This window comes from Polypterus senegalus, chromosome 3 (genome assembly GCF_016835505.1).
Source record: "Polypterus senegalus isolate Bchr_013 chromosome 3, ASM1683550v1, whole genome shotgun sequence".
In the NCBI taxonomy this organism is placed as follows: Eukaryota; Metazoa; Chordata; class Cladistia; order Polypteriformes; family Polypteridae; genus Polypterus; species Polypterus senegalus.
In genome coordinates, this window is record NC_053156.1 from 192,393,633 (window position 1) to 192,402,112 (window position 8,480).

Here is an 8,480-nt window from a genome sequence, read left to right on the forward strand (position 1 = left end):
AGCCTGACAGATGATAACTGAGTTGGTGATCAAAGAATTGCATGAAAGATTGCCATGAGAGTGCTTATATGCCAATGACCTCATGCTGATGGCAAAAGTGAAGGGGAATTAAAGGAAATGGTGCAAAAATGGAAAGCTAGTTTAGCAAGCAAAAGGCTTAGGTTTATAAATGCAAAAAAGAGGTGTATGCATGGTCTTGCAGCATGTTGGGGGAGGTAATGAAGGAAACTCGATCAAATGCTCGAGATGTCAGAAGTAGATTAATAAAAAATATAGTGGTCTGGAGGGTAGTCTCCAGGTGACAAGTGGAATCTTTGTAGACAGTGTGGGTGGGATGCAGAATCCTAATGTAGAAAGTCGTCATTTATATATCAGCAATAAAGTTATTTTAAAGAAAAAATGAGTGTAGATAAGGGTGGGGGGAGCATTTGTAATACAGAAATGCATGAAAAAATTCAAGATGTCATTCCTTATTTTAATATCCAGAAGAGCCTCTAAGTATATCAAAGATGCATGAGAAGTAGTATGCTCTATGGAAGCTAGACATGAAGGTAGAGTAAGAATAAAAGCTGTAAATAACAGAGATGGCAATGATCAGGTAGATGTGTGGAGAATCATAAAGTGATAGGAAGATAAATGCTGAGTTACGAGAAAGAATTGGTGTGGAGTTCATAGGTATTGTACTAAGGAGAAGCAAGCTAAGGAAGTTTGGGCATGTGGAGAGAGAAAATGGGAATGGGTAGGTGAAAAGGTTCACCAAGATGGAAAAGATGATGATGATGAGGCCAAAAGGGAAACCAAAGATGTGGTTGAAGCTGGTGTCAGAGGATATGAAAAAAATGGGACTAAATTAATAGAATACCAAGCACCATATAGAGGGGAAGAAAAATAGTTCAGGGGCAACTGGCAAACCCTACAATAGGTGAACTTGGAAAATGGGCAGTAAACCAGTCGTCATCATCATTATTATAATGATGACAATTAACTAGATATATGTCACATAGCAGAGTTAAAATAAATGTCATGACTTACGTATCTGGCTATTGTAAGTAGAAATTTATCAGCTTGGCTTGAGTGAATTGCTCATCCACCATAACAAGATCTGATTGCAGGGCAAATTCTTTTTCACTTACTGTTTCAAAGGATTGTGTCAGAGCCTGTGATGAATTAACAAGCAGTAAAGGACTCATTTCATGCAGCACCTAGTACTTGAGTGACAGGGCAGGGTTTTCCTGCTAACATTTGGGTTTCTTGCTGAAATATATGCTTAGTTTGTTGTAATGTTTCACAAATCACTAATAAATCATCTGCATTACAGCTAGATTGTCCCCCAATTTAGTGTCATGAGGTGTCAGTGCCTATCTCAGCAACAGTAGGGGAAATGCAAATCACAGGAGTGGACAAGATGTCAGAACCTCACCTGGATATCTTTTAAGTGTTTAAAGAACATGGAGAACACAAGAAAAATATGCAAATTCTACACAGAAAATGATAATGCCAGGGTTTTAACCTAAACATTCATAACCTGTAAATGAGTAGGTTTAAAGTTTGCATGTGAAAAGCAGCACTTTGTCAAAGGGAAACGTGAAATGTTTTTTTAAAAAAAAAACAAACTGAAAAGCAGCAAAGAATCAGAAAAGGCTTGAGTTCTTACCATGACAGATTAAAAGATGTCTTCTGCAGCTTCAGTGCTTATCTGGGGCTCTTTGACTACTATTTGGGTTGAATCTTGACACATGCATTTGGCAGAAAAATAACTACCAAGTTTAGCATAATATGAATTTCTAAATGAATTAACTTCTAACACGTTTCATGACATAAATCCTACTGTTAATTAATTTTTCTATCCACATGCTGTTTACTTTGTATATCACAGGGGGTTATGTACCACAGTGCTCTAGAAACACTTTGATAACTAAGCCCTTTATATGTACTATGTGTACACACACTATCCCAAAATACACATCTTGTCATTTTTATATTGGTGATTTAATTTTCCTTATTTTGTTTCTTTGATTTATTATGTTGGTCACATTAAATATTCTTAATAAGACCAAAGCATTTTATGTAATGAATAATATGCATTTTTCAGATTGCATTGTATTTTTGGATGTTTCACAAGCAAGTGCACATATTAATCATTTATTGAAATAAAACTCGTCTCAGTAATTGATTTTTTATTACTAAGACAAAAGTAATATAGTAGTAACAGAGTGGAACAATATTTTCCCTGTATTAATGTAACCAGTAATTTATTCATAATAGCAAAGAGGTTATTATTTAAAAAATGAATTAAGTTATTTTCAGTTAATTTACTATACATGTGAATTTTAGTTGTGACTGCTTGTCATGTTTGTAGGACAGACTGGCATAATCCATTTTGCCAGACTGGAGCACTAGTCCTGTTTACCTTAAACTTTGAATATCATCTTCTATTTCACTAGGCCTTGAATTGGAAAGCAGCCTTATTTGATAAAATGGTCAATAACCAAATAACATGTCAGAGCCATTTACTAGTTAAATATTTGGCTCAAGTAAATTACTATAACTCAATGATGAGTAACACTAAACCATTTAACCTTGCACCAATGATCAGTCTAAAATGATGGGCTTAAGTCTACCAATAAAAACAATGCAAAGACATCCACTACTGCCTTTTAAACACCCTAACACACTAACCTATCTGCCTCATCCTTTAATCTAAATCCATGACATGGCCGTAAATTTGGCTGTATAGCAGAGACCTCAGTGATTATAGAATGTGGTTGTAACAAAGCTGAAACAATCCCTTCTACTCCAGATGCATAACTAGGCTGGACTGAAAAAAATGGAAGACCATCCAAAACAGGAGTTGGACAAGGGGTATCGTTAGTCAAAACATTGCTAAGGTAGCAAGTGTCAGAGCAGAGGAAAACCCAGAAGATGTGATTTTGCTAGCAACAAGAGGACCGACAAGGTGTGTTTGAACTGCAGTGTTGCACTATAGCCAGAAGGTGCAACCAAGGTGAAGAAGGAGACAAGCTTCTAAACAAAACAAATGTGTCTGGAAAGCATACCAGGAAAGCAACAAAGCTTCACATGTACCCATACCTACTTTTGTTTAGAGAACTATTAACTGTAATATAGTAATTAGGACAATGCCAGCTAATGAACTGTAGTATTGGTGTAACTGTAAGTGAAAGGTAAGGAACTTTGTGAAAGATAAGCTAAGTTATAAGTCTCCATCATTCTAGTAAGAAAGTACACAACTGCAATATGCACAAATGCACACAAAAACACTACGTGGGGGAAGGTTAAGCCAGTGCAGAGACTAGATGTGAGTAAATGAGTGCCTCTTGCAGGCAATAGAAGCTTCATAACCAGCTAAAGGACTTATCCATTTTAACCACCTGAATTGAAAGTTCAGAATTAATAAGTTATGTGACTTTTTCTACAAGAGAGAAAAAGTTCAACTATACTTATGTAATTTAATGTTTTGTGTTGTATGTTATTGTCTTCTATCTATCTATCTATCTATCTCCTAGTATCCTTATGTTAAAAATAAAGTGTATTATTTTGTTCATTGCAACAAGCATGTCTGGTTTATTTGTGCAAGAAAGTCTACAGTCATTGTGAACCACAACATAGAAAGGGAAAGTGTTAATGTAGACTTTTGCCGATTTATGAATCTTGTTCATAAATTGTACGAATCACTTCATGTTTTTGGCATCCTGGCTGGAGATTGAAATAGAGATCCCTTACCCAACCTACATTTAACTTGGCATCACTTGAAAGGTTTCTTGTTGATTGTTTAAATTAATGACCAGTGTAACCTGAAAGGTAAAACTGATGATAATTTGAGTGACCATTAACCCCTTTATACATGTGCAGGGCAGTTTCTTTTAATCAATAATTATAATTCTAAATATCCTGCTTCAAAACGCTATATGAAAATTAAAATAAAACATAATTCCATTATGTCATGTTAAGATGCAGTGAGGGGAGTACAGGTTAACACTAGAATTACCAGAGCCAACGAAAAAACTTGTAGATCTGTCCCACATTAAATTGCTTCACACCTCTCCATCAGCGTCTTAATTGTCCTGTAAATGTGTTGATAAGCAGGAAACAGCAAGCAGCCTGCTAACACATCCCCTACGGGCGCACAGTTTTCTCAGCTCAAGTCTGTTTACCTGCATGTCAGTTGCTTGGAGTTATATAGAGTGAGAAGTCTAGCAAAATCACACCTTTAATAAATATTATTTGTAACACATGCATATTATGTGTGTTCCGTGTCTACAACGATCTATGTAAACACATAGTTAAAACAGAAACATTTTTCATGTCTTAGTAATAATTGACAAAATGTAGACATGAAGTGTATAGTGTATGAAGCCTGAATTACAAATATCAAAGAAAGACATTCACAAAAAGTACAGATATAACAGAACAAATGCGCTTCCATTCAAAAATATAACTGCAGAAAAAGAATCCGCGTTAGAGTGCGACATTAACATACATTTGCTACGATAGCTTTGGTGGCACAATGGTATCAACTGTTGACTGGAAATCAAAACTTTACGGGTTTGATCCCGGACAAGTCCGTTTTGAGAAGTGAGCTGCTCATATTCTTATTATTTTAGAGTAAAAACATACATTTGATTCCAGTTTCTAACAGCCGGTGTAATTTATGATACTTGTAAAGGTTAGCTTTGTTTTTTTTTTATTCAGTTTTATTCTCTCAGCCGCGTTCACGATCCCAACTAATCCCCCAAACCACCAACCCCCACCCCCACCCCCAATCGCATTTGACACTGCTGTTTTCACATAGACGCGTTATAACAGAGGTAAACTAAAATCATGATGGCGGTTCTACAGCAGATCAAAAATGCACTTTTGCCATCGCTGTACTTTGTATATGTACATGGGAAGCTCTGCACTCTACTTGTGACAGTAGGAAGTAAGTAAATAAATAAATAAAGGTAAATGGGTAAATAACATTCGATCTGGCTCTTACATACAAAGGACGGTGCATGTGCCCAAAATATTAACATTTATATGTTACTTACATCTTGCCTGAAGAAGGGGCCTGAGTTGCCACGAAAGCTTGCATATTGTAATCGTTTTAGTTAGTCAATAAAAGGGTCATTTAGTTTGACTTTTCACTATGTTACTTACATAAAAGCCAGATCAAATGTTTTTTACTACACGGCTGTTTTCAAATAAAGACGCGCTATAACAGAGGTGAACGAAGATCGGAGAAAGGGAACAGAAGCCCTCTCCGCAAGAAATGTCCACTCACATATAAGAACAACGCAGCTGCACCAGGTGTAAAGGCGAAAGATGGCACCATTTGGATACAGGACAAAGTCTGGCGTCATCCTGCCAATCACCAGTCCTTCAAAGAAACAGCACGGCTTACAGAGCTCACCAACGTATTATGCAAACTCATGTTTGTGATTATGTTTGTGATGGTCTTTACATAAGAAGCATTTATATGTTACTTATATAAAAGCCAGATCAAATGTTACTTATCTTGATTTATTTACTTAATTTCCTACAGCGTAAAGTCACAAGTATACTGAAGAGTTTCCTCTGTTTGATTGTCAAGGGCATGCTCACAAATTACATGTGTAATGCCATGAAAAATACCTACTGACACTTTAGTATCCGAGGAGCGGTATGAGAATGCAGTTAGGCTTTTTTTGGGCACATACACCACGTTAGTGTTTAGATCTGGTCGGTGTAGCGTTGGCGAGCTCTGCAAGCCGTGCTGTTTCTTCAAAGGACAGGTGATTGCCAGGATGACGCTGGACTTCGTCCTGTATTCAAACAGTGCCATCTTTCGCCTTTACGCCTGGTGCAGCTTCATTGTTCTTATATGTGAGTGGACGTTTCTTGCAGGGAGGGCTTCTGTTCTCTTCCTCTGATATGAGTTCACCTCTGTTATAGCGCGTCTTTATTTGAAAACAGCAGTGTTAGATCAGGGAGAGTGTGAAAAAACGCTAACTTTGACAAGCACTATAAATTTACAGTGGCTGTTACAGACTCAAATCAAATGTATGTTTTTATTGTATAATATTAACAATAATAGCGGCTCTCTATTCAAAACGGTAAACTTGAGAAGCTGTCAGCATCAAACCCAGAACCTCTTGATTGAGAGTCAGCAGTTCTTAGCATTGCAATACGCAAGCTGTTGTATCAAGAGCCTACCGTAACCTGCTTTCTTTTTTCTCAGGTTATATTCTTGAATAAAAGTGCATTTGTTTTGTTATATTTGTACTTTTTGTAAAATTTGGACTTCAGGCTTCATACCTTGTACTCATGTCGTAAAGACGGTCCTTGGGTGTGTGTGGGAACTGTTAACATTTGAATCTGATGATTGTATGTAGCACAGAACTGACCTCTCTGTACTATGCTGTCCTCTGCATCTCCTGGAGTTCAAAAGAAATACCAACATGCAGCAACAAGATCAGAACAAAAAGCCAAACGTGGTCACTAACTACAACTGCATGAAGGTATGCAAATGAATATAATGTTGCATTAGTGCAACAGCGTTTTCTGAAATGTACAATACAGGTGATAAAATGAATTATTCCAAATGTCATATATACCTAAGTCTCTCTTTTTTTGTCAGTGCGGCTTTGACATCATGGATCAGAAGGCCATACTAATTCAGCGTGAGTAGGAGCACTCAAGAATAAAACTGAATAAAATAAATTGACATCCACAGTCAATCTCAGTCATGCACACCACTCACATCCACGACCACAGTTTTCCCAGTCCTGTTCGTGCACAAGATCTGACACGGTTTTCAAATAAAGAGGGGGTGTAACAAAATAAGTTTGTTTGTTATACGACGTCTTTATCCGAAAACGACGTCAGATCTGGGAGGGGGTGTGGGTGCTTGAACGTGAGTGAGAGAATAAAACTGAAAAAAAAAAAAACTGCTAACTTTAACTATAAATCTACAGATGCAAATCAAATGTATGCTTTTATTGTATGATATTAACAGTTCACTACTGAAAATGGTACATTTGGGAAGCAGCTGATATCGAAACCGCAACCTCTTGATTGGAAGGCAGCAGTTCTTAGCATTGCACCATGCAAGCTGTTGTAGCAACTGCCTACCATGACCTGCTTTCTGTTTTCTTCTGTTAAATTCTTGAATAAAAGTGCACTTGTTTTGTTATACTTGTACCTTTTGTGAAAGTGTTTATTTCATAATTGTATTTCAAGCTTCACACCTTATAATTTCATATCTACATTTTTTCAATTATTACTAAAACATGAAAAACGTTTCTGTGTTAACGTTTTTACATAGATTGTTGTTGACACGGATCACACATAAAATGTATGTATTCCAAATGATGATGTACTATTTTACCCTATAAAGCTCCAGCACTTCACTTGAAGATAAACACTGAGCACTGAGAAACTTTTTTGAGAATTGATCTGGAGCGGTGGGCGGGGGCATGGGATACCAGGCTGCTTGCTGCTTATCGACACATTTACAGGACAAAAGATACTGATGGAGAGGTGAGAATGGATTTAAAGTGGGCTGGATTTACACGCTTTCTCATAGGCTCTGGTAATTCTAGTGTTAAGAGCACTATTGGGATGACACATGGCTAAGGAAAACAAAAATTGTTATGAGTTTGGGGATATAGGTGCTGCTAAGATGTGCCCTGTAGCCTTTGCTTGCTCCAGGAAAGCATTATGGTTGGATCCCTACATAAACATCTGAGAGAGGCCACATGTGTGGAGTAGGATAAGTTTGAGGAACCTTGTAGTTGGCAAAGATAACTGTTGCTCTTCCAAAAGAGGCCAGAGAGGAAAGACCTACAGGTTTCAAACAGGAGCATTCTTGTGAACCAGGATATATTAGGATCATGACCATTTAAAGGCAAATAAAGGCTCAGAATGATGTGAAAGTTAAACTGTCGGGAGTAAGGGGTCAAACTGATTAAAGAGGGAGGGTAAATAAAATTGGTGTTATATGCAGTATTCACTGTTTGACCCAGTTTAACCTGGGAAACTGACCTCAGTTATAATGACATTGGTTAATCAGATATATCAAAAGTACTATGTAATTGAGTACTTTTTATATATAATATTTGTTGGGTTTTTTTAACCAAGGGCTAATATTAATTGTTCTCTTGAGGTGCATTCTGTTGAACATGTTACATGCAGTCCTTGGTGGTGTTGGTGTGGCGATTGCAGAAGAACTCCGTAGTAAAGCAGTATTTGGTAATGTTACAAAGGTGATTTAAAATTCATTCATTTAAAGGTAAAAATCTCCATTCTATCTCCATTAGCATCAAAGCTTAAAAGTAGTACTGCTTTAGTATGCAGTGGAGTCAAATAAATATCTAGCAACAACAACAACAAAAAAGTAACTCATTACTTTTACACAGTTTTAAAAACCAATCTGTTATCTTCCTATCACATTCTGAAAAAAGAGCACCTCCATCAGTTATAGAAAAGAAATCACACTTCAT